General features: G+C 46.2%; 21 non-coding genes and 6 pseudogenes across 21 annotated transcripts; 18 read left to right on the top strand and 9 right to left on the bottom strand.

The window, feature by feature from the left end:
- The first annotated feature begins 168 nt into the window (after positions 1 to 168).
- LOC122760483 lies at positions 169 to 361 on the top strand. The gene has a single exon (XR_006358419.1). It is a non-coding gene; the product is annotated as a U2 spliceosomal RNA (small nuclear RNA).
- A 124-nt stretch (positions 362 to 485) lies between these two features.
- LOC122760467 lies at positions 486 to 604 on the bottom strand. The gene has a single exon (XR_006358409.1). It is a non-coding gene; the product is annotated as a 5S ribosomal RNA (ribosomal RNA).
- Positions 605 to 1,231: 627 nt separating this feature from the next.
- Positions 1,232 to 1,395, top strand: LOC122760472. The gene has a single exon (XR_006358411.1). It is a non-coding gene; the product is annotated as a U1 spliceosomal RNA (small nuclear RNA).
- Positions 1,396 to 1,831: 436 nt separating this feature from the next.
- Positions 1,832 to 1,944, top strand: LOC122760488. The gene has a single exon (XR_006358423.1). It is a non-coding gene; the product is annotated as a U5 spliceosomal RNA (small nuclear RNA).
- Positions 1,945 to 2,126: 182 nt separating this feature from the next.
- On the top strand, positions 2,127 to 2,319 carry LOC122760482. The gene has a single exon (XR_006358418.1). It is a non-coding gene; the product is annotated as a U2 spliceosomal RNA (small nuclear RNA).
- A 124-nt stretch (positions 2,320 to 2,443) lies between these two features.
- LOC122760470 lies at positions 2,444 to 2,558 on the bottom strand (annotated as a pseudogene).
- A 112-nt stretch (positions 2,559 to 2,670) lies between these two features.
- On the bottom strand, positions 2,671 to 2,789 carry LOC122760494. The gene has a single exon (XR_006358429.1). It is a non-coding gene; the product is annotated as a 5S ribosomal RNA (ribosomal RNA).
- A 402-nt stretch (positions 2,790 to 3,191) lies between these two features.
- On the top strand, positions 3,192 to 3,355 carry LOC122760473. The gene has a single exon (XR_006358412.1). It is a non-coding gene; the product is annotated as a U1 spliceosomal RNA (small nuclear RNA).
- A 443-nt stretch (positions 3,356 to 3,798) lies between these two features.
- On the top strand, positions 3,799 to 3,911 carry LOC122760491. Its single transcript, XR_006358426.1, has one exon. It is a non-coding gene; the product is annotated as a U5 spliceosomal RNA (small nuclear RNA).
- A 183-nt stretch (positions 3,912 to 4,094) lies between these two features.
- LOC122760479 lies at positions 4,095 to 4,287 on the top strand. The gene has a single exon (XR_006358416.1). It is a non-coding gene; the product is annotated as a U2 spliceosomal RNA (small nuclear RNA).
- Positions 4,288 to 4,405: 118 nt separating this feature from the next.
- Positions 4,406 to 4,524, bottom strand: LOC122760493. Its single transcript, XR_006358428.1, has one exon. It is a non-coding gene; the product is annotated as a 5S ribosomal RNA (ribosomal RNA).
- A 618-nt stretch (positions 4,525 to 5,142) lies between these two features.
- LOC122760474 lies at positions 5,143 to 5,306 on the top strand. The gene has a single exon (XR_006358413.1). It is a non-coding gene; the product is annotated as a U1 spliceosomal RNA (small nuclear RNA).
- A 437-nt stretch (positions 5,307 to 5,743) lies between these two features.
- LOC122760492 lies at positions 5,744 to 5,854 on the top strand. The gene has a single exon (XR_006358427.1). It is a non-coding gene; the product is annotated as a U5 spliceosomal RNA (small nuclear RNA).
- Positions 5,855 to 6,036: 182 nt separating this feature from the next.
- LOC122760484 lies at positions 6,037 to 6,228 on the top strand. Its single transcript, XR_006358420.1, has one exon. It is a non-coding gene; the product is annotated as a U2 spliceosomal RNA (small nuclear RNA).
- A 330-nt stretch (positions 6,229 to 6,558) lies between these two features.
- LOC122760468 lies at positions 6,559 to 6,676 on the bottom strand (annotated as a pseudogene).
- A 403-nt stretch (positions 6,677 to 7,079) lies between these two features.
- On the top strand, positions 7,080 to 7,223 carry LOC122760477 (annotated as a pseudogene).
- Positions 7,224 to 7,666: 443 nt separating this feature from the next.
- Positions 7,667 to 7,779, top strand: LOC122760489. The gene has a single exon (XR_006358424.1). It is a non-coding gene; the product is annotated as a U5 spliceosomal RNA (small nuclear RNA).
- Positions 7,780 to 7,961: 182 nt separating this feature from the next.
- Positions 7,962 to 8,148, top strand: LOC122760485. The gene has a single exon (XR_006358421.1). It is a non-coding gene; the product is annotated as a U2 spliceosomal RNA (small nuclear RNA).
- A 113-nt stretch (positions 8,149 to 8,261) lies between these two features.
- Positions 8,262 to 8,384, bottom strand: LOC122760469 (annotated as a pseudogene).
- Positions 8,385 to 8,494: 110 nt separating this feature from the next.
- On the bottom strand, positions 8,495 to 8,613 carry LOC122760478. The gene has a single exon (XR_006358415.1). It is a non-coding gene; the product is annotated as a 5S ribosomal RNA (ribosomal RNA).
- A 404-nt stretch (positions 8,614 to 9,017) lies between these two features.
- LOC122760471 lies at positions 9,018 to 9,181 on the top strand. The gene has a single exon (XR_006358410.1). It is a non-coding gene; the product is annotated as a U1 spliceosomal RNA (small nuclear RNA).
- Positions 9,182 to 9,620: 439 nt separating this feature from the next.
- On the top strand, positions 9,621 to 9,733 carry LOC122760487. The gene has a single exon (XR_006358422.1). It is a non-coding gene; the product is annotated as a U5 spliceosomal RNA (small nuclear RNA).
- A 183-nt stretch (positions 9,734 to 9,916) lies between these two features.
- Positions 9,917 to 10,109, top strand: LOC122760480. Its single transcript, XR_006358417.1, has one exon. It is a non-coding gene; the product is annotated as a U2 spliceosomal RNA (small nuclear RNA).
- A 112-nt stretch (positions 10,110 to 10,221) lies between these two features.
- LOC122760490 lies at positions 10,222 to 10,340 on the bottom strand. Its single transcript, XR_006358425.1, has one exon. It is a non-coding gene; the product is annotated as a 5S ribosomal RNA (ribosomal RNA).
- A 404-nt stretch (positions 10,341 to 10,744) lies between these two features.
- LOC122760476 lies at positions 10,745 to 10,914 on the top strand. Its single transcript, XR_006358414.1, has one exon. It is a non-coding gene; the product is annotated as a U1 spliceosomal RNA (small nuclear RNA).
- An 8,203-nt stretch (positions 10,915 to 19,117) lies between these two features.
- On the top strand, positions 19,118 to 19,323 carry LOC122760486 (annotated as a pseudogene).
- A 617-nt stretch (positions 19,324 to 19,940) lies between these two features.
- Positions 19,941 to 21,194, bottom strand: LOC122760466 (annotated as a pseudogene).
- Between the last annotated feature and the right edge of the window lie 6,311 nt (positions 21,195 to 27,505).

Here is a 27,505-nt window from a genome sequence, read left to right as displayed (position 1 = left end):
GTCAAATGTCAAGCAGCTGTCTGTCAATGCTCAGAGGTGCACTTGGGTCAACCTTGGGGCGGAGGTGATCAGCAGCAGCAGCCTTTGTTATGCGCCCTTAAAGACATGGCACCACAACAACTGACTTGTGTGCCAAGATCTTGGGCTGGCCCCAGACACCAGTGGGCCATCGCTTCTCGGCCTTTTGGCTAAGATCAAGTGTAGTATCTGTTCTTATCAGTTTAATATCTGATATGTCCTCTATATGGGGAGTAAATATTAAATGCATTTTTCAGCAGTGGGAGGTGAAAACTGGGGCTTGCTCTCTTCACTCCTTGCATTGACCTGGTATTGCAGTGCCACCAGGAACGGTGCACCATTCTCTTTTTTCTGTGAAAAGCAAAGCGAAGCTGAAACCAGAAAGACATCAACCCGCGCCTGTGCGTCAATTTAATTGCGAGCCCATGTTTCTTGTAAGGAAGCAGCAGCAGCAGCAGCAGCGTAAAAGCTTACAGCACCTGGTATTCCCAGGCGGTCCCCCATCCAAGTACTAACCCGGCCCGACCCTGCTTAGCTTCCGAGATCAGACGAGATCGGGCGTGCTCAGGGTGGTATGGCCGTAAGCCGGGGGGCTGGCGACAGAGAGTGCCTTTACGGACTAGGCAAGGCCCCTGCTCAGCGGAGGGGCATCTTTCTTGTAAGGAAGCGCGTAAAAAGCCGCAGCGGTGTAAAAGCTTTACAGCACCCGGCATTCCAGGCTGCCCCCATCCGTACCAACTGGTGTCTCAATTCCTGCTTGGCCTCCAGACTGACGACCGGCTACGCGGCTCAGGGTGCAGGCGGCCGTAGTCGGGGGCTGGGACACAGACTGCCTTCATGACCGCGCGCCCCCGGGCGCCGCGAGGCTCAAAGGTCAGCCTTTCTCGGACACACTGCACTTCAGCCTTTATCTCCACCTTACACATGCTACACTCTAGTCCAGTATCGGGAAGCGACACCGAGATGGGCAAGCGGCTGTTGGTGCCGTCATGTCCAGTTGTTGCTGAGTCTATAGGAAACGACAGCCAGGTATGCCAGTAAAAAAGGTCGAGTGTTTCCTCTCCAATGTGTGCTGGAGGTTGAAGTTGAACATAGCACAGCATTAACGCGCAACTGAGTCAAGGCATTGGCCTCTGGGATTATTCATTTCCAGCACCATCAGCCAAAGAGCTGCGTCTGGCAAGAGCCACCCGGTGTTTGGCGAGTACACCTCATACTTACCTGGCAGGGGAGATACCATGATCAAGAAGGCGGTTCACCCAGGGCGAGGCTCAGCCATTGCACTCCGGCTGTGTTGACCCCTGCAAATTCCCCAAACGTGGGAGTCTTGACTGCATAATTTTTGCTAGTGGGGTGCTGCGTCCGCGCTTTCCCCCGATGATGTCGTTGTAAGCAAAGGTCAGCCGCCCGAAGTTCAACGTTGTGTGCCCATCTCCAAACTTCTCTCGTCCTTGCGGAGCAACATCCCCAGTCTTTCCAAGTTGCTGGGAACGGGATGGTTGTGGGTGTTGTCTTTCAGCTCAAAGCAAACACGGAGCTGCTTTTGCTCATGCACCCACGCCTACCACTAAATGTTGGAGGTGTGCCAGTGAGCGAATGTGCCACAGCCTCAGCGACCGATAGAAACTGCGGCACACAACCAACAGTAAGAATGCGCTTCCAAACATGCAGTCAAATCTGGGCGGTTTATTGGCCGACAAACCAAAAACGTTGAAGGAAGGCTGTCCCAAGGTGGCCGGCCGGCCGACCGACCGAGACTGTGGTGACACCGGCGGATAGACTCCTTGGCTGCTCTCCAGCACAGGGGCTACGTTGACTCTGGTTTCTCTTCAAAATGCACAAGTCTTTCGCCTTTTACTAAAGACTTCCGTGGAGAGGGACGTTCAAGAGTTTAAGTTATTTTTGGTGGGCTTTGCTGTAAGGCTGCGCCCTTTGAGTGTGTCAAATGTCAAGCAGCTGTCTGTCAAGGCTCAGAGGTGCACTTGGGTCAACCTTGGGGCGGAGGTGATCAGCAGCAGCAGCCTTTGTTATGCGCCCTTAAAGACATGGCACCACAACAACTGACTTGTGTGCCAAGATCTTGGGTTGGCCCCAGACACCAGTGGGCCATCGCTTCTCGGCCTTTTGGCTAAGATCAAGTGTAGTATCTGTTCTTATCAGTTTAATATCTGATATGTCCTCTATATGGGGATTAAATATTAAATGCATTTTTGAGCAGTGGGAGGTGAAAACTGGGGCTTGCTCTCTTCACTCCTTGCATTGACCTGGTATTGCAGTGCCACCAGGAACGGTGCACCATTCTCTTTTTTCTGTGAAAAGCAAAGCGAAGCTGAAACCAGAAAGACATCAACCCGTGCCTGTGCGTCAATTTAATTGCGAGCCCATGTTTCTTGTAAGGAAGCAGCAGCAGCAGCAGCAGTGTAAAAGCTTACAGCACCTGGTATTCCCAGGCGGTATCCCATCCAAGTACTAACCCAGCCCGACCCTGCTTAGCTTCCGAGATCAGACGATCGGGCGCGTTTCAGGGGTGGTATGCAAGCCGAGGGCTATGGCTGGAGACTGCCTTCCTTTATGGACTAGGCAAGGCCCCTGCTCGTGGAGGGGCATGTTTCTTGTACGGAAGCAGCAGTGTAAAAGCGTGCAGCGGTGTAAAACTTACAGCACCTGGTATTCCCAGGCTGTCTCCCATCCAAGTACTAACCAGGCCCGACCCTGCTTGGCTTCCAAGATCAGACGAGATCGGGCGTGCTCAGGGTGGTATGGCCGTAAGCCGGGGGGTTGGGGACACAGACTGCTTTTATGGACTGGCAAGGCCCCCTGCGCGTGGCGGGGCTCAAAAGTCAGCCTTTCGGACACACTGCACTTCAGCCTTTATCTCCACCACATGCTACACTCTAGTCCAGTATCGGGAAGCGACACCGAGATGGGCAAGCGGCTGTTGGTGCCGCCATGTCCAGTTGTTGCTGAATCTATAGGAAACGACAGCCAGGTATGCCAGTAAAAAAGGTCGAGTGTTTCCTCTCCAATGTGTGCCGGAGGTTGAAGTTGAACATAGCACAGCATTAACAAGCAACTGAGTCAAGGCATTGGCCTCTGGGATTATTCATTTCCAGCACCATCAGCCAAAGAGCTGTGTCTGGCAAGAGCCACCCGGTGTTTGGCGAGTACCCCTCATACTTACCTGGCAGGGGAGATACCATGATCAAGCAGGCGGTTCACCCAGGGCGAGGCTCAGCCATTGCACTCCGGCTGTGTTGACCCCTGCAAATTCCCCAAACGTGGGAGTCTTGACTGCATAATTTTTGCTAGTGGGGTGCTGCGTCCGCGCTTTCCCCCGATGATGTCGTTGTAAGCAAAGGTCAGCCGCCCGAAGTTCAGCGTTGTGTGCCCATCTCCAACCTTCTCACGTCCTTGCGGAGCAACATCCCCAGTCTTTCCAAGTTGCTGGGAACGTGATGGTTGTGGGTGTTGTCTTTAGCTCAAAAGCAAACACGAGCTGCTTTGCCTGGCGCACTCACGCCACCACTAAATGTTGGAGGTGTGCCAGTGAGCGAGGAATGCCACAGCCTCGAAGCGACTGATAGAAAACTGCAGCACACAACCAACAGTAAGAATGCGCGCCCAAACATGCAGTCAATCTGGGCGGTTTATTGGGCCGACAAACCAAAAAACGCTGAAGGAAGGTTGTTCTGAAGGTGGCTGCCGCTTCAATTCCACCGAAAGACTGTGGTGACACCGGCGGATAGACTCCTTGGCTGCTCTCCAGCACAGGGGCTACGTTGACTCTGGTTTCTCTTCAAAATGCACAAGTCTTTCGCCTTTTACTAAAGACTTCCGTGGGGAGGGACGTTCAAGAGTTTAAGTTATTTTTGGTGGGCTTTGCTGTAAGGCTGCGCCCTTTTCAGCGTGTCAAATGTCAAGCAGCTGTCTGTCAAGGCTCAGAGGTGCACTTGGGTCAACCTTGGGGCGGAGGTGATCAGCAGCAGCAGCCTTTGTTATGCGCCCTTAAAGACATGGCACCACAACAACTGACTTGTGTGCCAAGATCTTGGGTTGGCCCCAGACACCAGTGGGCCATCGCTTCTCGGCCTTTTGGCTAAGATCAAGTGTAGTATCTGTTCTTATCAGTTTAATATCTGATATGTCCTCTATATGGGGATTAAATATTAAATGCATTTTTGAGCAGTGGGAGGTGAAAACTGGGGCTTGCTCTCTTCACCCCTTGCATTGACCTGGTATTGCAGTGCCACCAGGAACGGTGCACCATTCTCTTTTTTCTGTGAAAACCAAAGCGAAGCTGAAACCAGAAAGACATCAACCCGTGCCTGTGCGTCAATTTAATTGCGAGCCCATGTTTCTTGTAAGGAAGCAGCAGCAGCGGCGTAAAAGCTTACAGCACCTGGTATTCCCAGGCGGTCTCCCATCCAAGTACTAACCCGGCCCGACCCCGCTTAGCTTCCGAGATCAGACGAGATCGGGCGTGCTCAGGGTGGTGTGGCCGTAAGCCGAGGGGCTGGCGACAGAGAGTGCCTTTATGGACTAGGCAAGGCCCCTGTCAAGGAGGGCATCTTGGGCAGCTGGTGCAGTGTAAAAAGCTGCAGCTGTGTAAAGCTACAGCACCTGGAGTATTCCCAGGCTGTCTCCCCATCCAAGTGGATTAACCAGGCCCACCCTGCTTACCCAGATCGGACGAGATCGGGCGCGTTTCAGGGTATACGAAGCCGGGGGCTGGGGACACAGACTGCTTTTATGGACTGGGCAAGGCCCCCCTGCGCGTGGAGGGGCTCAAAGGTCAGCCTTTCGGACACACTGCACTTCAGCCTTTATCTCCACCACATGCTACACTCTCTTCCAGTATCGGGAAGCGACACCGAGATGGGCAAGCTGCTGTTGGTGCCGTCATGTCCAGTTGTTGCTGAATCTATAGGAACATCAGCCAGGTATGCCAGTAAAAAAGGTCGAGTGTTTCCTCTCCAATGTGTGCTGGAGGTTGAAGCGGAACATAGCACAGCATTAACGAGCAACTGAGTCAAGGCATTGGCCTCTGGGATTATTCATTTCCAGCACCATCAGCCAAAGAGCTGCGTCTGGCAAGAGCCACCCGGTGTTTGGCGAGTACACCTCATACTTACCTGGCAGGGGAGATACCATGATCAAGAAGGCGGTTCACCCAGGGCGAGGCTCAGCCATTGCACTCCGGCTGTGTTGACCCCAGCAAATTCCCCAAACGTGGGAGTCTTGACTGCATAATTTTTGCTAGTGTGGTGCTGCGTCCGCGCTTTCCCCCGATGATGTCGTCGTAAGCAAAGGTCAGCCGCCCAAAGTTCACCGCTGTGTGCCCATCTCCAAACTTCTCTCGTCCTTGCGGAGCATCATCCCCAGTCTTTCCAAGTTGCTGGGAACGTGATGGTTGTGGGTGTTGTCTTTTAGCTCAAAGCAAACACGGAGCTGCTTTGCTCATGCACTCACGCCTACCACTAAATGTTGAGGTGTGCCAGTGAGCTGCAGGAATGCCACAGCCCTCAGCGACCGATACAGAAAACTGCAGCACACAACCAACAGTGTAAGAATGCGCGCCCAAACATGCAGTCAATCTGGCGGGGTTTATTGGCCGACAAACCAAAACGCTGGAAGGAAGTTGCTGTCCTGATATGGCCGTCAATCGGATCGAAAGACTGTGACACCGGGCGATAGACTCCTTGGCTGCTCTGCTAATAGGCTACGCTTACCTTGGTTTCTTCAAAATGCACAAGTCTTTCGCTTTTTACTAAAGACTTCCGTGGAGAGGGACGTTCAAGAGTTTAAGTTATTTTTGGTGGGCTTTGCTGTAAGGCTGCGCCCTTTGAGTGTGTCAAATGTCAAGCAGCTGTCTGTCAAGGCTCAGAGGTGCACTTAGGTCAAACTTGGGGCGGAGGTGATCAGCAGCAGCAGCCTTTGTTATGCGCCCTTAAAAACATGGCACCACAACAACTGACTTGTGTGCCAAGATCTTGGGTTGGCCCCAGACACCTGTGGGCCATCGCTTCTCGGCCTTTTGGCTAAGATCAAGTGTAGCATCTGTTCTTATCAGTTTAATATCTGATATGTCCTCTATATGGGGATTAAATATTAAAATGCATTTTGAGCAGTGGGAGGTGAAAAACTGGGCTTGCCCCTTCACTCCTTGCATTGACCTGGTATTGCAGTGCCACCAGGAACGGTGCACCATTCTCTTTTTCAGAAAACCAAAGCCGGCTGAACCAGAAAGACATCAACCCGCCTGTGCCAATTTAACTGGCAGCCCATGTTTTGTAAGTGAAGCAGCAGTGTGCTTACAGCACCTGGGATTCCCAGGCTGTCTCCCCATCCAAGTACTAACCAGGCCCGGGACCCCTGCTTAGCTCGTGATCAGACGAGATCGGGCTGCTCAGGGTGGTATGGCCGTAGCTGAGGGGCTGGCTTACAGAGACTGCCTTTATGGATTCAGGGCAAGGCCCCTGCTCGCTGGAGGGGCATCTTTCTTGTAAGGAAGCAGCAGTGTAAAAAGCCGCAGCGGTGTAAAGCTTACAGCACCTGGTATTCCTAGGCGTGTCTCCCATCCGTACTAACCAGGCCCGACCCTGCTTGGCTTCCGAGATCAGACGAGATCGGGCGTGCTCAGGGTGGTATGGCCGTAAGCCGGGGGGTTGGGGACACAGACTGCTTTTATGGACTGGGCAAGGCCCCCTGCGCGTGGCGGGGCTCAAAAGTCAGCCTTTCGGACACACTGCACTTCAGCCTTTATCTCCACCACATGCTACACTCTAGTCCAGTATCGGGAAGCGACACCGAGATGGGCAAGCGGCTGTTGGTGCCGTCATGTCCAGTTGTTGCTGAATCTATAGGAAACGACAGCCAGGTATGCCAGTAAAAAAGGTCGAGTGTTTCCTCTCCAATGTGTGCTGGAGGTTGAAGTTGAAAATAGCACAGCATTAACGAGCAACTGAGTCAAGGCATTGGCCTCTGGGATTATTCATTTCAAGCACCATCAGCCAAAGAGCTGTGTCTGGCAAGAGCCACCCGGTGTTTGGCGAGTACACCTCATACTTACCTGGCAGGGGAGATACCATGATCAAGAAGGCGTTCACCCAGGGCGCAGGCTCAGCCATTGCACTGCCAGGCTGGATCCCCAGTACCCCCAAACGGAGTCTTGACTGCATACTTTTGTTAGTAAGTGCTGGCACCAAGGCCGATGATGTCGTCGTAAGCAAAGGTCAGCCGCCCAAAGTTCACCGTTGTGTGCCCATCTCCAAACTTCTCTCGTCCTTGCGGAGCAACATCCCCAGTCTTTCCAAGTTGCTGGGAACGTGATGGTTGTGGGTGTTGTCTTTAGCTCAAAGCAAACACGGAGCTGCTTTGCTCATGCACTCACGTCTACCACTAAATGTTGGAGGTGTGCCAGTGAGCGAGGAATGTGCCACAGCCTCAGCGACTGATAGAAAACTGCAGCACACACCCAACAGTAAGAATGCGCTTCCAAACATGCAGTCAAATCTGGGCGGTTTATTGGCCGACAAACCAAAAACGCTGAAGGAAGGCTGTCCCAAGGTGGCCGGCCGGCCGGCCGACCGAGACTGTGGTGACTCCGGCGGATAGACTCCTTGGCTGCTCTCCAGGACAGGGGCTACGTTGACTCTGGTTTCTCTTCAAAATGCACAAGTCTTTCGCCTTTTACTAAAGACTTCCGTGGAGAGGGACGGTCAAGAGTTTAAGTTATTTTTGGTGGGCTTTGCTGTAAGGCTGCGCCCTTTGAGTGTGTCAAATGTCAAGCAGCTGTCTGTCAAGGCTCAGAGGTGCACTTAGGTCACCCTTGGGGCGGAGGTGATCAGCAGCAGCAGCCTTTGTTATGCGCCCTTAAAAACATGGCACCACAACACCTGACTTGTGTGCCAAGATCTTGGGTTGGCCCCAGACACCTGTGGGCCATCGCTTCTCGGCCTTTTGGCTAAGATCAAGTGTAGTATCTGTTCTTATCAGTTTAATATCTGATATGTCCTCTCTATATAAATATTAAATGCATTTTTGAGCAGTGGGAGGTGAAAACTGGGGCTTGCTCTTCTACCCCTTGCATTGACCTGGTATTGCAGTGCCACCAGGAACGGTGCAGCACCATTCTCTTTTTCTGTGAAAACCAAAGTTTAAGCTGAAAACCAGAAAGACATCAACCTCGCGCCTGTGCTACAATTTAATTATGCAGCCCATGTTTCTGTAAGGAAGCAGCAGTAAAGCTACAGCACTCCGGGATTCCCAGGCGGTCTCCCCATCCAAGTACTGGGTTCAGGCCCGACCCTGCTTAGCTTCCGAGATCAGACGAGATCGGGCGTGCTCAGGGTGGTATGGCCGTAAGCCGAGGGGCTGGCGACAGAGAGTGCCTTTATGGACTAGGCAAGGCCCCTGCTCGTGGAGGGGCATCTTTCTTGTAAGGAAGCAGCAGTGTAAAAGCGTGCAGCGGTGTAAAAGCTTACAGCACCTGGTATTCCCAGGCGGTCTCCCATCCAAGTACTAACCAGGCCCGACCCTGCTTGGCTTCCGAGATCGGACGAGATCGGGCGTGCTCAGGGTGGTATGGCCGTAAGCCGGGGGGCTGGGGACACAGACTGCTTTTATGGACTGGGCAAGGCCCCCCTGCGCGTGGAGGGGCTCAAAGGTCAGCCTTTCGGACACACTGCACTTCAGCCTTTATCTCCCCCACATGCTACACTCTCTTCCAGTATCGGGAAGCGACACCGAGATGGGCAAGCTGCTGTTGGTGCCGTCATGTCCAGTTGTTGCTGAATCTATAGGAAACGACAGCCAGGTATGCCAGTAAAAAAGGTCGAGTGTTTCCTCTCCAATGTGTGCTGGAGGTTGAAGTTGAACATAGCACAGCATTAACGAGCAACTGAGTCAAGGCATTGGCCTCTGGGATTATTCATTTCCAGCACCATCAGCCAAAGAGCTGTGTCTGGCAAGAGCCACCCGGTGTTTGGCGAGTACACCTCATACTTACCTGGCAGGGGAGATACCATGATCAAGAAGGCGGTTCACCCAGGGCGAGGCTCAGCCATTGCACTCCGGCTGTGTTGACCCCTGCAAATTCCCCAAACGTGGGAGTCTTGACTGCATAATTTTTGCTAGTGGGGTGCTGCGTCCGCGCTTTCCCCCGATGATTTCGTCGTAAGCAAAGGTCAGCCGCCCAAAGTTCACCGCTGTGTGCCCATCTCCAAACTTCTCTCGTCCTTGCGGAGCAACATCCCCAGTCTTTCCAAGTTGCTGGGAACGTGATGGTTGTGGGTGTTGTCTTTTAGCTCAAAGCAAACACGGAGCTGCTTTGCTCATGCACTCACGTCTACCACTAAATGTTGGAGGTGTGCCAGTGAGCGAGGAATGTGCCACAGCCTCAGCGACTGATAGAAAACTGCAGCACACAACCAACAGTAAGAATGCGCTTCCAAACATGCAGTCAAATCTGGGCGGTTTATTGGCCGACAAACCAAAAACGCTGAAGGAAGGCTGTCCCAAGGTGGCCGGCCGGCCGGCCGACCGAGACTGTGGTGACTCCGGCGGATAGACTCCTTGGCTGCTCTCCAGGACAGGGGCTACGTTGACTCTGGTTTCTCTTCAAAATGCACAAGTCTTTCGCCTTTTACTAAAGACTTCCGTGGAGAGGGACGTTCAAGAGTTTAAGTTATTTTTGGTGGGCTTTGCTGTAAGGCTGCGCCCTTTTCAGCGTGTCAAATGTCAAGCAGCTGTCTGTCAAGGCTCAGAGGTGCACTTGGGTCAACCTTGGGGCGGAGGTGATCAGCAGCAGCAGCCTTTGTTATGCGCCCTTAAAGACATGGCACCACAACAACTGACTTGTGTGCCAAGATCTTGGGTTGGCCCCAGACACCAGTGGGCCATCGCTTCTCGGCCTTTTGGCTAAGATCAAGTGTAGTATCTGTTCTTATCAGTTTAATATCTGATATGTCCTCTATATGGGGATTAAATATTAAATGCATTTTTGAGCAGTGGGAGGTGAAAACTGGGGCTTGCTCTCTTCACTCCTTGCATTGACCTGGTATTGCAGTGCCACCAGGAACGGTGCACCATTCTCTTTTTTCTGTGAAAACCAAAGCGAAGCTGAAACCAGAAAGACATCAACCCGTGCCTGTGCGTCAATTTAATTGCGAGCCCATGTTTCTTGTAAGGAAGCAGCAGTGTAAAAGCTTACAGCACCTGGGATTCCCAGGCGGTCTCCCATCCAAGTACTAACCAGGCCCGACCCTGCTTGGCTTCCGAGATCGGACGAGATCGGGCGTGCTCAGGGTGGTATGGCCGTAAGCCGGGGGGCTGGGGACACAGACTGCTTTTATGGACTGGGCAAGGCCCCCCTGCGCGTGGAGGGGCTCAAAGGTCAGCCTTTCGGACACACTGCACTTCAGCCTTTATCTCCACCACATGCTACACTCTCTTCCAGTATTGGGAAGCGACACCGAGATGGGCAAGCTGCTGTTGGTGCCGTCATGTCCAGTTGTTGCTGAATCTATAGGAAACGACAGCCAGGTATGCCAGTAAAAAAGGTCGAGTGTTTCCTCTCCAATGTGTGCTGGAGGTTGAAGTTGAACATAGCACAGCATTAACGAGCAACTGAGTCAAGGCATTGGCCTCTGGGATTATTCATTTCCTGCACCATCAGCCAAAGAGCTGTGTCTGGCAACAGCCACCCGGTGTTTGGCGAGTACACCTCATACTTACCTGGCAGGGGAGATACCATGATCAAGAAGGCGGTTCGCCCAGGGCGACGCTCAGCCATTGCACTCCGCTTGTGTTGACCCCTGCAAATTCCCCAAATGTGGGAATCTTTGTTAAAATAATTTAGATCTGGAGGAAGGAGATTGGAGTCAGCTCAAAATCCAATCAAGCATTTAATCTTGTACAAGATGAGCATTCACAAAGCAACACACAGTCTTGTTACAAAGTGAAGACTAACTGTCTTGTAAGAAACACATGGTATTTATCTGTCTCTGTGGGTATGTTATCACCCTGCCATAAAGTGAAGACTCACTTTTTAAGAAGTGATAACATTGAGTATATACTCAATCCCTTACATGTGTCCTAGAAAAGTACAATGGGTCACTGGTCACAAGTCACATCAAACACTTACATTGAACATTTTTCTTCATGTAGTACATGAAGTACATATCCTCCTGCAGTTCAAAACATTCTAATGATCCATTTTCCTTCTAGATAGGGAAACTCTCTCACAGTCCCGCTGCCCCGACAACTACACGCAGGTCTCCATTTACAAGGCACAAAAGCATAAATTCAAAAACATTTTGATGATATTGTTACCCCAAAACAAAACATAAGTGCCCTCACCAAGCTAGTCATCCTATAAGAGGATAATTGAAACCAGAATGTTCAGCTAACCCTACAGATAGGGATGTTATTCCATCCAATGCCTTAGTGATACTGCCATCAGGTGCTATATTATTAGTAATAAATGTACAACACATATCTCCAAACATTCTACATACTCCTCCTTTTTCAGCCAACAACATGTCCAAAGCCATCCTATTCTGCCATGCCATTAAACTAGTCTTATCTAACTCTTGATGTATGCCCCCAATTGCTTCCTTAGTGAAATTCAGAAATCTCTGTTGATTATAATACACGTAATTTATCCAATCCACATATTTATTAACAGTTACCCACCAAGCCAGGAGTGATTCAAACCCTGCAGCAACCTGATTTCTGGCTTTAAACTCATCTGTAACACCTCGAGGAACACCATTTGCATCTATATACATTTCATTATCAAATGATCCTGCTGGTGCATTTCTCTTTGTAATTCGTAAATTATGTGCTGTCACTTTCTCTATTGTCATTGTGTCATATGGTAAAATGTATGTTTGCATCAGTAACTGTACCATGGCACAAGTTCCCTTCCAATCAATTAGTAATTTTGCTCTGAGTATCTTACCTCCACAGAACCACCACACGTCAGCCCTGGTCATGATTTGATCATTCAGTACACCATCAGTGACATTACTCTCACCCTTAATTACATCAATAATGGTTTTGCAGGTTGTCAAAATCCCTACTGACACAGTACCTTTGCTTTGTGTCAAGCAGGTATAATTTCCGGTGTACTGGGTAAACCAAGGTGGTTTAATCTGTGGTGACACTGGTGGGAACAAAAGTTTCAAAGTGGTGCAGTTTGTCGCACTATCTGATTTATATAAATCAAACTTGTAGCGAAAACCTTTCGGATCATTATCTGGATTCAGGGGAAAAGGAACTGTACCTAACCCCGGCCTTGCTGCTGCACAAGCTAGACAACTGGAGGAGGAAAACTTCGGGCTGTGTGAACAATCCATTGTAGCCATACATCTGTGTATCCCGTTTCTAGGGCATACGTTTCCTTTATGTTTTTTACATCTATATATTTTACAGGATTATTTTTTTGTCAAGGTCGGTGTGGTTGGTATGGCTGTTACAGATGTTGTCTGATTCTTCTGGTTTGGGGACGCCATTATATGAAATATACTGGATATATAACTGGATTTGTTCCACTCACCCATGCTCCCAACACATACGTTCCGTTGTCAGTGTATTTGGGAGTCTTGAGTGTTATTATTACAGGATTGCAGTAGTTTGTTTTGCAAGTATCTGGCATCATCTTAATAATTGTCAGTCTATTTTTTAATTGTATCCCCAATCCTGTGTTCCTGTGTTAGCAATTACCCAATTCCACTTCTCGCATCCACACCCATACCTGTTAACAGTTTTACCCCACACACTTCTATATGTGGCGCATGCAACCGTGGTGACACAAATATATTTTTCTGACCCCAGCCAGTTAGAGTGTTGTCCTGAGCAGGATAAAAATCTGACATGCGTCAATTTGAGCAATGCAATTTTTTTTTTCACCTCTCCTAGTGTTCCCCCTAGATTGTGTTCCCATTGCTCTTTCCCTTATTTTATCATGTACCTGGCCTTGTGTCACTATATTTAAAATAAGGAATGCAATTGTGGTCATACATGAAACAGTTTTAAACATAGTTTTAATTCCAGTATGGTGAATACTTCAACTTATCTGACAGGTATTTGTGATCTTTTGCAGTGTGTGAGATGGATCCACATCTGTCTTTCAGCTATGCGTACTGCTGTGGGTGTAGACAGTAGTACTTGATAGGGCCCTTCCCAGCGTAGAGATGACCAATTCCTCCACCTCAGGACTTTGATGAACACCCAATCTCCTGGATTTATTGGCCCTCCTGTTGGTCCTGTATCTATTGGAGGAGATATTGTAGACATAATTCAATTCAATTCAATTCAATTCAATTCCGTTTTATTTGTATAGCGCCAAATCATAACATACATTATCTCAAGGCACAGTACATAGACAACATCAAGGAGAGCAGAGAACCCCAACAGTTCACACAATGAGCAAACACTAGGCATCAGTGGAGAGAAAAAACTCCCTCTTAACAGGAAGAAATCTCTGACAGAACCAGGGTCAGAGATGTGCAGTCATCTGCCTCGACCGGTTGGGGTGAAAGGAAAATGGGGGACAGCGGAGAGGTGGGGGACAGAAAGGGGGGACAGAAAGGACAAGAGGGAGATGAGGTAGAGACAGAAGAGAGAGAGAGACCAGGAGCAGATACACAACAACTGTATCAAGTTACAAGTTTATGCAGTCAATGATATCGACTTTTTAATTATAGCACAATAATAATGGTGACGATATATATGATGTGGGTAGCCTCGAAAACTGGATCTTCATCCCGCAACCTGCAAGATGAGAATACAGAGAGAGAGAGAGGGAAGGAAGGAAAGACACAAACTAGGGAGAGAAAGAGACAAGGTTCATGACATAAAAAATCATATTCAAATCCTGAGTGTGAGAGAGTGAATGTGCGTGCACCACAGGAAAATCCCCCAGCAGTCTAGTTCTATAGCAGCATAACTAAGAGATGGTCCAGGTTTCCCTGAACCAGCTCTAACTATAAGCTTTATCAAAAAGGAAAGTTTTAAGTCTAACTTTAAATACAGAGAGAGTGTCCGCCTCCCAAACTGTCATTGGAAGCTGGTTCCACAGGAGAGGAGCCTGGTAACTAAAGGCTCTGCATCCCATTCTGCTCTTACAGACTCTGGGAACCACAAGTAAACCTGTACTTTGTGACCTAAGTGGTCTGTTAGGGTGATAAGGTAAGACTAGATCTTTCAGGTATGAAGGGGCCCGACCATTAAGTGCTTTGTACGTGAGGAGGATTTTCAATTGAATTCTAAACTGTACGGGGAGCCAGTGTAGAGAAGCTAACACTGGAGTTATATGGTCTCTCTTTCTAGTTCCTGTCAGAACTCGTGCTGCAGCATTTTGAATGAACTGAACAGACTTGTTGGAACGTCCTGATAATAAGGAGTTACAGTAATCTAATCTAGATGTAACAAAAGCATGAACTACTAAAGACAGAATGTTTCTAATTTTCATAATGTTCAGCAGGTGGAAGAAGGCTGTAGTTTTGAATCCATATATAGTAAATATGTTCTCTATTGTGGATACCATCCCTCCTGTTGAGACATTGGTAATCCAATGACTCAATATTGCAGCAAATCTAAACACATTTTTTGGTAATATAGGCTTTGCTTCTAAACTGTCCCAGATTCCTATATTGTTTGTGTTGCTCCTTTTTTTGCCATATGCATGTCTCTTAAAATATCATGATGTATATGTGTAGGTGTACTCTCAGTGGTATAAATGTCATCTACTTTTTGTTGAAAAGCAGCCGCTCGTTTTGCTTCCTCGTCCGCTTTCCGATTCCCCATTGAAACAAAATATTTACCTGTAGTGTGTGCAGCACACTTGCATATTGCAACTTTTCTTGGCAATTGAATGGCATCCAATAGCTGCAAGATGAGGTCTTTATGTGTAATAGATTTTCCTGTGGACGTTATCATACCCCTGTTTTTCCACTGTTGAAGTGAAGTGTATAGAATGCATACTGGCTATCTGTGTACACAGTGATAGTTTTGTTTTTTCCTATTTTGCACGTTTCTATAAGAACAACTAGTTCTGCTGCCTGTGCAGAGAACTGCGATGGTAAGGAACTTGACTTTAAAACCTTGTTGGATTTTACTACAGCATCTATTGACATCTATCAGGATTCTTCTTACATTCTTCATTCTTCTTGCCTTCTTAACGTATTGTGTCACTTCCTGTGCTTCCATTGGTGTTACGCTGTGTGTCTCCTGTGCTCTCTGCGGTTTTCTATCTCGAACGATCGACTGATCTAACTGAACAAACACTCGTTTTTAATACTAATACTAGTACTAAGACTAATACTTTCACCCGCTACTTTTGCTTAAACCCTATAGTTTATGTAGATCACGTACGGTGTTTCTTTCTTTGCTAGCGTAAAGTTAGCTTAGCAGCGATGGCTTCTCTCTCCCCCTCTCCTTCATTATACTCGGCCCTAAACACCTCAGAGAAAAACTTTCTGATCATATTGTCACTTTAGATGACATCACCCTGGCTTCCAGTTCCACTGTAAGGAACCTTGGAGTTACTTTTGACCAGGAAATGTCATTTGATTCACACATAAAATTAATTTCCAGAACAGCCTTCTTCCACCTGCGGAACATTATGAAAATTAGAAACATTCTGTCTTTACAGGATGCTGAAAAACTAGTTCATGCTTTTGTTAATCTAGATTAGATTACTGTAACTCCTTATTATCAGGATGTTCTAACAAGTCTGTTAGAACCCTTCAGTTAATTCAAAATGCTGCAGCACGAGTTCTGACAGGAACTAGAAAGAGAGCCCACATAACCCCAGTCTTAGCTTCTCTACACTGGCTCCCCATACAGTTTAGAATTAAATTTAAAATCCTCCTCCTCACGTACAAAGCACTTAATGGTCAGGCCCCTTCATACTTGAAAGACCTAGTCTTACCCTATCACCCTAATAGACCACTTAGGTCACAAAATACAGGTTTACTTGTGGTTCCCAGAGTCTGTAAGAGTAGAATAGGAGGCAGAGCCTTTAGTTACCAGGCTCCTCTCCTGGAACCAGCTCCCAATGATAGTTCGGGAGGCGGACACTCTCTCTGTATTTAGAGTTAAACTTAAAACTTTCCTTTTTGATAAAGCTTATAGTTAGAGCTGGTTCAGGGAAACCTAGCCCATCTCTTAGTTATGCTGCTATAGACCTAGACTGCTGGGGGATTTTCCTGTGGTGCACGCACATTCACTCTCTCACACTCAGGATATGATTATGACTTTTTATATGTCATTAACCTTGTCTCTTTCTCTTCGTAGTTTGTGTCTTTCCTTCCTTCCCTCTCTCTCTCTCTGTATTCTCATCATGCAGGTTGCGGGATCAAGATCCAGTTTTCGAGGCTACCCATATCATCACCATTATTATTGTGCCATAATTAAAAAGTCGACATCATTAACTGTATAAACTTGTAACCTGATACAGTTGTTGTGTATCTGCTCCTGGTCAACTCTCTCTCTCTTCTGTCTCTACCTCATCTCCCTCTTGTCCTTTCTGTCCCCCCTTTCTGTCCCCCCACCTCTCCGCTGTCCCCCATTTTTCCTTTCACCCCAACCGGTCGAGGCATCCCTGAGCCTGGTTCTGTCAGAGATTTCTTCCTATTAAGAGGGAGTTTTTTCTCTCCACTGATGCCTAGTGCTTGCTCATTGTGTGAACTGTTGGGGTTCTCTGCTCTCCTTGATGTTGTCTATGTACAGTGCCTTGAGATAATGTATGTTATGATTTGGCGCTATACAAATAAAATTTAATTTAATTTAATTGAAAAATTCGCCATCTACAAACATCACAATATCAGCTGTATTAAAAGGTACATCCGCGAGATCTGGTCTTGGTAGTACTCTAGCACTAGTTTCTCCTACACAATCATGTGATATTCCATCTGTTTTGTTTGGCAGCAGGGTTGATGGGTTTAAAGTAGTGCATCTCTCTATAGTGAGATGTGGCTGCTGGTGACATAAAAGCTATCTTGTTCTGCATTAGAAGAGCTGAGACTGCATGTGACACCATAAGTGTCAGTAGGTATATATATTTCTTAGTGATTAAATAACATTATAGAAGCAGAACACTGCACACTGAGTGCAGCTGCCTGTACTGCCTGTAAACAGGGTGGCATAGATTTTGTGATGTTATCAAGTTAGATGAATAATATGCAATAGGTCTCTGTTTCCCACCAAATAGTTGTGTTAAAACGCTAGTCATAAAACCGTTTCTTGCATCGCAAGTCTGAACAAACGGCTTTGAATAATCAGGGAAAGCTAATACTGAAGCGCTCACTAAAGCTCACTAAAGGCATCATTAGCTTCCTGAGTCCATGTTATCTTATCTTGAGCTGCCATTGGTTGGTCATATATAGCATTTTGGAGCGGTTGTGCTATTTCAGCATAATTAGCAATCCATTGTCTACAAAAATTGGTCATGCCTAAGGAAGACATTGTTTGTCTTTTAGTGATAGGTTTTGGTGCTTGCAAAATAGCTATTTTCCTCTTCTCATCTAGATGTTTTCCTGACTGTGAGATGACTGTGAGTAAATCCTAAATATTTTACAACTAGATTACATAATTGTAGTTTATTTTTACTGATCTTATGTCCTTGTTCATCAAATTTTTATAATTATTTTTATAATATAATTTTAATAGAGCTAAAGTGTCAGTTTTGCATTCTATTTCAGTTTTAGACGCTATTAAAATGTCATCCACATAAAATAGTAACTGGCTTTTACTTGGAGGGTCAAATTTAGCTAAGTTTGAGGACAGCCATAGAAAAGATGGTTCAACTTTCACAATAACCTTGAGGTATTATTGTGCATGTATATTTTTTCCCTTCAAACTGGAATGCAAACCAGAATTGCGAATGTCTATGTACTGCGACTGAGAAGAATGTGTTTGCCAGATCTTTTACTGATAAGTACTTTACCTTAGGTTCAAGATCGTTTAATAAGGTATGTGGATCAGGAACTAAAGGAGCTCTTGGTATTATTGCTCGATTTACTGCTTGTAGATCTTGAACCATGCGCCATCCTTCTGATGATGCAGCCTTCTTCACAGGGAATAATGATGTATTACATGGTGAATCTGGACACTCTCTGATTATTCCTCCAGCTAATAAATCTTTAATTATTGGCCGTATTCCTACTATTGCTTCTGGTTTTAATGGATATTGTCTTTGATAGGGCCTAAATGAACCCTGGGGGGTTATTTCTACTGGTTTTATATCTCATATTAGTCCTACATCTGCTATTCCTTTATACCATAGTTTTTCAGGAACATCTTTTAGTTTCAAGTATCATTCTCTCATTTGAGACATTTGTCGACAACATAAATGGAAAACCTTCTGAGCATGTGGTGTGCTGATCATTTGAAACATTTATTGATCAGGTTCAGGTAATTTTACTGCTACTGCAAAAATTCCCTTTTTATCCCAATATAGGTTTGTGAGCGTCAAGTGTATGTTTGGCTTTTTGAGAAATTTACCTTCATAGAGTATCTCGACCCTGACAATGGTCATAGTGCATTGTACAGCGCCGCCAGGCTCTTAAAACACTGTGCCTGGCTGTACTTTCACTTTTGGTTCAGTGATCAATTTATCTGTTACCAAACTAGGTCCACTTGTAACCAAGTCCAGACCCTACCAGTAATGCAATTCCTCTCCCTCAACCACATACTGGTTTGCATCCTTTATTTCTTCATCACTGTCATATGTTATTTTTGTCATCCTGCAAGCTTTCATAACCCAAAGGGTTTGGAATTACTCCTATCCCTACTTCTTTCATTAAGTTTCTCCCTAACAAATTCACTGGACATAAAGTTAGGGCAATTGTACAGACTTACAATTAATGTCAGAGGTTGTGTTGTATCAATATGGTATCCAAAATGACTGTGAAATTACACAAATATGACCTCAAAAAATCACCAACACTACCCCAACAAATAGCACTGGCTGTGACTGCAGATCCCATCACAACCAAGACAACCCCAAAGAGAAGCACTTATGAAGTCAAGAATCATGAGTGGTTCCATCTGAAGTGATCCAAGTTGAAAGCTCACAACCATTTTCTTTGCTATTGCTTCTCGGCCTTTTGGCTAAGATCAAGTGTAGTATCTGTTCTTATCAGTTTATTCACGATGGCGGCGCGCACTGGTGCAGTGGCTCTTAGCTCTCCAACTGGTTGGGTCTTTTTACTACTTGTGTGTGTTTTTGGAATTTTGTTGCGCAAACGTCACATTTAGTCGCAAGGACCTAATTGATCTCGGCCTGAGGTACAATTTGGCTGTTACCGGCGACTATCAGCAGACACACAATATCCGGGAGGACATAGCTCCCGGATATTGTGTGTCTACTGATAGTCGCTGATAGTCATAGACAAGAGAGGAAATAGAAGCGGTGTGGGAAAGTTTCCTGTAGTGTTTAAGATAACCATTAACTACCAGTCAAGCTGTGAATGAATGCTGGGGAAATTATATGATAAAGAAGGGTCAACGTAAGGGTTGCACATAATGGCATCTGTAAACATTAGATAACATCTACTGGGGTCATAAACATTAGGTATGGTGTCTGTTCTTGTTTTACTTTGATGTTTCTGTATAAATGGTAAAGCTTTCTGAAGAAATGGGAGAGAACATTTTGATCTTCTTGGTGACATGGTCTCTCCTTTATGCATGAAGTAAAGACATAATTTACTGAACACTGATGACTCCACAATTTCTTTCACAGCGGGGATGCAGGTCGGGCTCGGATGCTAGGCTATGTCTGTGCAAGAAACATCTCTAGGATGCACTGGGACGCATCCTCAGTGATGTATCCTGGGATCATTGTATCCTGGGATCATTTGTTTCGGGTTTTGCAACATCATACACCCTCGCCCAGGCGACCCAGTCGGGGTTGATTAAGTCCCGACTTGCGTCCCAGTAGCAGTCCACGGATCAGCCTTCTTAATCCAAAGCCACCTTGTGGCCTTCTCTGCGGCTCCGCTCGTGGATTGGATGGCCCTCTTCTTGGCTGCCCCTGTAACACCCAAACAGCTGAGGACTTTACAAAGTGAACGCCCTGCAAAGCCTCTGCAGCCAACTTCTATAGGCTCATAAAAGGTTCTCCAGCCTCTCGCCTTGCACTCCTCCACCAGTTCCTGGTACGCTCTTCCCAGGGCACCGTAAGTTCCAGAATGATCAGGTGTCTTGAAGCCTCAGAGGTAATGATCATGTCTGGGCGGAGACTTGTTGTTACAATGTGCTGGGGGAACCTCAGCTGCTTCCCCAGGTCGACCTGCAGCTGCCAGTCAGAGGCAGTGTGGAGGAGGCCTGTTGTTAGTTGTGGGCGTGCCCGGGGTTTCTCTCCAGCTTTGATGAAGGGGACTGCCTTCTTTGGAGCATGATGGTGTTTGCTGGTGCTGATGGCTGAGACTAAGCTCTCAGCAATTGCCTTAAGCACCTGGTCATGGTGCCAACGATAGCGGCCATCGGCCAGAGCCTTTGGGCAGCAGCTGAGGAGATGTTCTAAGGAGCCTCTTCCAGAGCAAAGAAGGCTGGAAGGTGTCTCGCTCTTTCCCCAGACATGGAGGTTCGCTGGGCTTGGCAGGGCATCATAGACAGCTTGTATAAGGAAACTGACCCGATGGAAGTCTGCCTGCAAGATGTTTGTCCAGGTGATCCTGCGCTGCAATGCACTCTCCCACCTTGTCCACGCTCCCTGCTGCCGGAGTGCCGCTGCCCTGCTCACTCGCTCTTCCTCTACGCCTGCTCGGACCTCTTCCTGGAGTAGATGGTGTCTTTCCTTGCCACGGGCCTGGCTGACCAGAGTCTTCGGGAAGTAACCCAAGCCTGCTCTGCCTGTCGCCACAGTGCCCACCAGAGCCTTTTGTCTCAGACGTGACTCTGCTGCCTCCAGTGCTTTCCCAGGCTTCCACTTCCTTCCTGTCCTCACCTAAATGCCAGCTGATGACACCTTGCAGTCCCTGGAGTCCCTGTACTGTAGGGCTTCTCTGGTGCGTACCACCATGAATTCGTACACCACTGATCTTCCTTTCTAGGAACTCAACTGTTGTTATTGAGTCACTAGAAAGGAAGATCAGTGGCTTTCTTCGGAAGTGGCTGGGCCTTCCACGCAGTCTCACCAGCGTTGCACTGTACGGGATGAGTAACATCCTGCAACTGCCCTGGATGTTACTTCCTTCCTCTCAAACGCCAGATCCATCACCCACAAAATGGACGAGTTGGAGCTACAGATGGCCACAACAAGCTTTGTACAGAATGGCAGTGATATTATGGATTCACCCGCTAATCCCCAAAGCTGCAGTCCAGCTAGCAGGCCACATGCTACACCGGCATGACAGGAACGAAGACTCGGGTAAGAGCAGAGGAGGGGGGCTTTGTGTTTATGTGCAGAACGAGTGGTGTTGTAGCAGCAGGATCATTGACAAACACTGTTCTCCTGATATAGAGGTTCTGGCAGTCTCGTGCAGGCCTTTTTATCTCCCGAGGGATTTCACAGTGGTCATTCTGGTAGCTGTTTACATCCCACCTGAGGCTAATGTTAACACAGCCCTCAACCTCCTGCTTGCTATCATCAACAAACAGCAGCTTGCCCACCCTGATGGAGTCTTTGTTGTTGCCGGTGACTTCAACAAAGTGTGTTTAAAGACTGTGCTCCCCAAATGTGACCAGTTTGTGAGGTTTGCCACCAGAGGGGATAGTACTTTGGACCATGTTTACTCCAACATAAAACACGCATACAAAGCTGGTACCCTCTCCCACCTGACTGGATCTGACCACCTCTGTATGTCCCTCACCCCCACCTACACCACCCTGCTGAGGAAGACAAAGCCTCAAACAAAGACAATAAAAACTTGGCCTGAGGGAGCCCTCTCTCAGATGCAGGACTCTTCTCCACCACTTTATGGGATTTACGCTATCACCATAGTGCTCCACACCGCGTTGAGTCACCTGGAGCACCGGGGGAGCTACGTCAGGATGCTCTTCCTGGACTTCAGCTCAGCATTCAACCACATCCTACCGGAGATCCTGGTCCAGAAGCTTTCACACTTGGGTCTTTCCAACCCCACCTGCCTCTGGATTAAGGACTTCCTTTCAGACTGTCCACAGTCTGTCAGACTTGGTCCACACCTCTCCAGCACCATCACACTTAGCACTGGCTCCCCACAAGGATGTGTATTGAGTCCCCTCCTCTTCACTCTCTACACATACGACTGCTCCCCGACCCATCTCTCAAACAGCATCATCAAGTTTGCGAATGATACCACCTTGGTCGGGCTCATCTCGGGGGGATGAGTGTGACTACAGAGATGAGGTCAACAGACTGACAGCGTGGGTTTCAGTTAATAACTGGCGTTATTTTTCTCTCGTTATTTTTGTGATAGAACATCTGATGGTATAAGAATTTAAGATGAGATTTAGCAATAACTCGTTATTTTTGTGAAAAAACATCTGATGGTATCAGAATTTAAGCTGAATTTTAGAAATAACTAGTTATTTTTGTGATAGAACATCTGATGGTATAAGGATTCTCTTTTTTCCTCCTTTTCTTTTTCTCTCTTTCCCCTCTCGCGGTCCCTTTTGCCCCATCTTTCCCTGTTAGAGCAGCATGAAAAAGTGTAAATGTTAGATTTGATAGATTGGTAGGCAGATGCCTCCATCATGTGGCGAACAAAGAGTAGTGCACAAACAGACCACTCAGTTGAGTGAATCATTTGCAGTGTTGCCATGGCAACACCGTTAAACAATTTGTTATCATATCCAGCACGCATCATCTAGGAAAAAGGAAAAATGGGGGACAGAAAGGGGGGAGAGAAAGGACAAGAGGGAGATGAGGTAGAGACAGAAGAGAGAGAGAGACCAGGAGCAGATACACAACAACTGTATCAGGTTACAAGTTTATACAGTTGATGATATCGACTTTTTAATTATGGCACAATAATAATGGTGATGATATGGGTAGCCTCGGAAACTGGATCTTGATCCCGCAACCTGCATGATGAGAATACAGAGAGAGAGAGAGGGGGAAAGAAGGAAAGATACAAACTAGGGAGAGAAAGAGACAAGGTTAATGACATATAAAATATATACAGACATATATATATATGTCTATGTACAGTGCCTTGAGATAATGTATGTTATGATTTGGTGCTATATAAATAAAATTGAATTGAATTGAATTGAATTGAATAAAAAGTCATTATCATATCCTGAGTGTTAGAGAGTGAATGTGCGTGCACCACAGGAAAATCCCCCAACAGTCTAGGTCTATAGCAGCATAACTAACTAACTATAAGCTTTATCAAAAAGGAAAGTTTAGTTAAGTTTAACTCTAAATACAGAGAGAGTGTCCGCCTCCCGAACTATCATTAGGAGCTGGTTCCACAGGAGAGGCTTGGTAACTAAAGGATCTTTCTCCCATTCTACTCTTACAGACTCTGGGAACCACAAGTAAACCTGTATTTTGTGACCTAAGTGGTCTATTAGGGTGATAGGGTAAGACTAGGTCTTTCGGGTATGAAGGGGCCTGACCATTAAGTACTTTGTACGTGAGGAGGAGGATTTTAAATTGAATTCTAAACTGTATGGGTTCACATACCATTGGTGCGAAATGGCCAAAATTGGCAAAAAATTAACTTTCAATCCAAGATGGCAGCTTTCCTGTTCGTTTTACAGCTTAGGCTTCCCTAGGTTTTTTGACCGTCCGGACCCAAGGAATGCGTGTACCAAGTTTCGTGCATGTACATTAAACGTGCTCCTCAGGCCCACAAGTTTTAGGGGGTGGAGCAGTTATGTGCCCCGCCCACTTTCATTTTTTAACGCACATTCCCCGAAACACTAATAAACATAAATTTACCAGGTCTAACACGATTTACTTTGGTGAAGAAGAAGTATAATCTTTACGATTACAATAAGGTTCTTGCAAAAGAGTTGCTCGAACCCTAATAATAGCGGACTTCAGGAAGGGCAGAGTGGACCCGGCCCCACTGTACATCAACGGAGACTGTGTGGAAAGGGTCCACTCCATCAGATTTCTGGGCGTGCAGATATCCGACAACCTCTCCCGGACTGTTAACACCACAGCGGTGGTAAAGAAGGCCCAGCAGCATCTCCACTTCCTGAGAGTGCTCAACAACCTGGAGGAGAAGCTGCTGGTGACCTTCTACAGGGCCACCATAGAGAGCATCCTGGCATATTGCATCACAGCGTGGTACGCAGGGTGCTATGCAGCAGACAGGACAGTGCTGCAGAGGGTCATTAATACAGCCCAGAAGATCACTAGGTGCTCTCTGCCCAGCCTGGAGGACATTGCCAGCTCTCGCAACCTAAGCAGAGCTGCAAACATCATCAAGGACTCCTTCCACCCTGCAAATCACCTGTTTGACCTGTTACCCTCGGGCCAGCGGTACAGGTCAGTCAAAGCCAGGACAAACAGACTCAGGGATAGCTTCTTTCCCAGAGTTATCACTGAGGTAAACAAAAATAAAACCAGATAACCTGTATATATACACATATACTGATCACATTGATCATAGTGATCAAGTGCAATAAATGGACAATGTGTACCAAGTGCAATAACTGTTGAAAAGTGCAATAACTGCTGTCCTATGCTCATGTTCGCACTTCTATGCCCAGGTTTTTTTTTTTGATTTGCCATTTTTCTTGTTGGCCCTGGAATTGTTTACAAATGTTTGCTGCAATGGTGTATATATAGTTATGTATAGTTTTGAATGTTATACTGCTGACTGCAAATTGCAAGTTGCACTCCAATTTCATTGTACACGATACAATGACAATAAAGGCTATTCTATTCTATTCATTCAGTTGATATTTTCAAACAAAACTGCTCCAACATGATACTGAAACAAGGCAGCACTGAAATGGGTGACATTTTGCATCAAAATAACTCTACCTATGACTTATCTTTGGGTCCAGGTGATCTTTTTGTAGCATCTTCTGTGGTGTTAGACAAACAATTTTTGGACACAACTATCCAGAGACTATCCAAGGGGTAGAGCAATCAATGCACACACCATCCAAAACATCCCCGGCAGGTCCCCAGCATCCATCCTGCAGGGGAGAGGAATTCAGTCATCATCTACCGCTTTATGCCAATCTCAGCTACATCGGGCGATAGGCGGGGTACAGAAGAAAGGCGTGTGGTCCAGTTAGGATTACACAAGGACCGAGGCTCGTACCATCTCCCGGCCATGGGAGATGAAATGTTGCACAACATGTCGGTCAGTATTTTTCTGTCTGGTAATATTTGTTTTGTGACCATAAAATCTTAAATGAACAGTTCTCCCTGTTTCACCCACATATTTGAGACCACATGTCTTACGAACAATCACATAAACAATTTTTTTTTTACGTCACACTGAGTGAGTCTTAAACAGTCTTGTTTTGTGAATTTTGGATCCAATAAAGTTGTTTGAAATATTTATTTTTGGGGTTAGATTTCTGTTCCTTTTGTGACTTCATCTTTGCTCTAACCAGGTAATCTCTTAAATTTCAGTTTTTCCTGAAAGCTTCCTGACAACGGTAGTGTGGTGGTGTTGATGTACAGGGAGCAGTACCTGTGGGAAGGCTTCGGGACAGTAAATATTATGCTCCTTTGTAAAAACCTTTGTATTTGGAAATTATCTCTGTATGAAAAGAAATGTATTAATGCAAAACAAAGAAATTATTTAATTGGTGACTGTGAACCCAGACCCAGACGATTTTATCTTTTGCTGACAATCCACAAAGACGCAGCCACCTGGAGTAAACCTTTTGAAATTCCACCGGGTCGTCCCATAGTGTCAGACTGTAGTAGCAAAACATACAGGTCGGCAGAATTTATTGACTTCTATTTGAGCCCACTGGCCACAAAACATTTGAGCTATATTAAGGCTACTTATGAATTTGTTGCGAAAATTAAGACATTAGACATCCCTGTAAATTCAATTTTGTTCACGATCGACGTAGACAGCCTTTATACCAATATTGACATTCAGGAAGGCATTCAAGCTGTGAGAAACATTTTCCCTAAATTTTATGACAAAAAAGACCAGATAAGGAGCTGCTACAATTATTGGAAATTTAGTTTTCAATGGCCAATTTTTTCTGCAGCTGAAAGGAACAGCTATGGGCAAGAAGTTTGCCCCTGCGTATGCCGACATTTTTATGGCTGAGTGGGAGACGGCTGCACTGGAAAAATTTAGTAATGTATGTAAAACCACTTCACTATTATAGGTATTTAGCTGACATCTGGGGTATTTGGACCTATACTTTAAACAGCCATAATCCCTCCATTAAATTAAAATTCATCATTGATCATAATTCTATTAATGTCTTGGATACAACAACATTTAAAGGTCCCAATGTCACACAACACAATAGATTAGATATTAAGGTTTATTTTAAGGAAACACACATGCATTATTACATAAAAGTAGCTTTCACCCAAAACACATTTGCAGGTTTAATAAAATCCCAATTACTTCGATTCCACAGAACATGCACATTACATCAAGATTTTAAGCATGCGACTAAACTGCTGTTCTCCGCCTTATCCACTAGAGGGTACTCTCTGTCCTTTGTAAGAGACTGTTTCAAGTCATTTTTAAGGTAAAGCCAATCCAGGTCTCCACTGCTCACCCCATCATCATCACCTACTCCCCTTCCACAGTCAGGCTGGTGGGGAGGATTAAAAAGAATTTTAAGAAAATTATGGATGAAAAACAACCCTATACAGACCTCAGAATTATTGCAGCTTTCAGGAAAAACTGAAATTTAAGAGATTACCTGGTTAGAGCAAAGATGAAGTCACAAAAGAAACAGAAATCTGCCCCCAAAAATAAATATTTCAAACAACTTTATTGGGTCCAAAATTCACAAAACAAGACTGTTTAAGACTCACTCTAGGGGCAGTGTGATTATGTGATTGTTTGTAAGACATGTGGTCTCAAATATGTGGGTGAAACGGGGAGAACTGTTCATTTAAGATTTTATGGTCACAAAGCAAATATTACCAGACAGAAAAATACTGACCGACATGTTGTGCAACATTTCATCTCCCATGGCTGGGAGTCGGTATGAGCCTCAGTCATTGAATGTTATCCTAACTGGACCACACAGCAGAGGAAGAGAGCTGACAGGAACTGGGTCATTAAATTAGGGACGCCTCCACTGGGTCTGAATGTAAGAATGTCTTTTCGCCCATGACTTCTTACCTGACTCAATTTTGGAGCTATTTGAAATTAATCCACCTTATTAGGTACACTTTATTTGCTTGCTTTTAGGGAGAGTAAAGGTTTTTATGACCTAGCCATGTAGGTCCAGTGTGCATTTGGACTATCTGGGTATCTCATAGGACTACTGGAATTAAGCTAAGTATCACTTCTGTAGGTCTTTCTTATTTGGTTGCAATTTCATTAATTGCTATTGTATCTAGCTGGGTTGCTAATTCTTATTGTATTTT

Source organism: Solea senegalensis, unplaced genomic scaffold (genome assembly GCF_019176455.1).
Source record: "Solea senegalensis isolate Sse05_10M unplaced genomic scaffold, IFAPA_SoseM_1 scf7180000013670, whole genome shotgun sequence".
In the NCBI taxonomy this organism is placed as follows: domain Eukaryota; kingdom Metazoa; phylum Chordata; class Actinopteri; order Pleuronectiformes; family Soleidae; genus Solea; species Solea senegalensis.
This window is presented reverse-complemented; position numbering and strand designations above follow the sequence as displayed.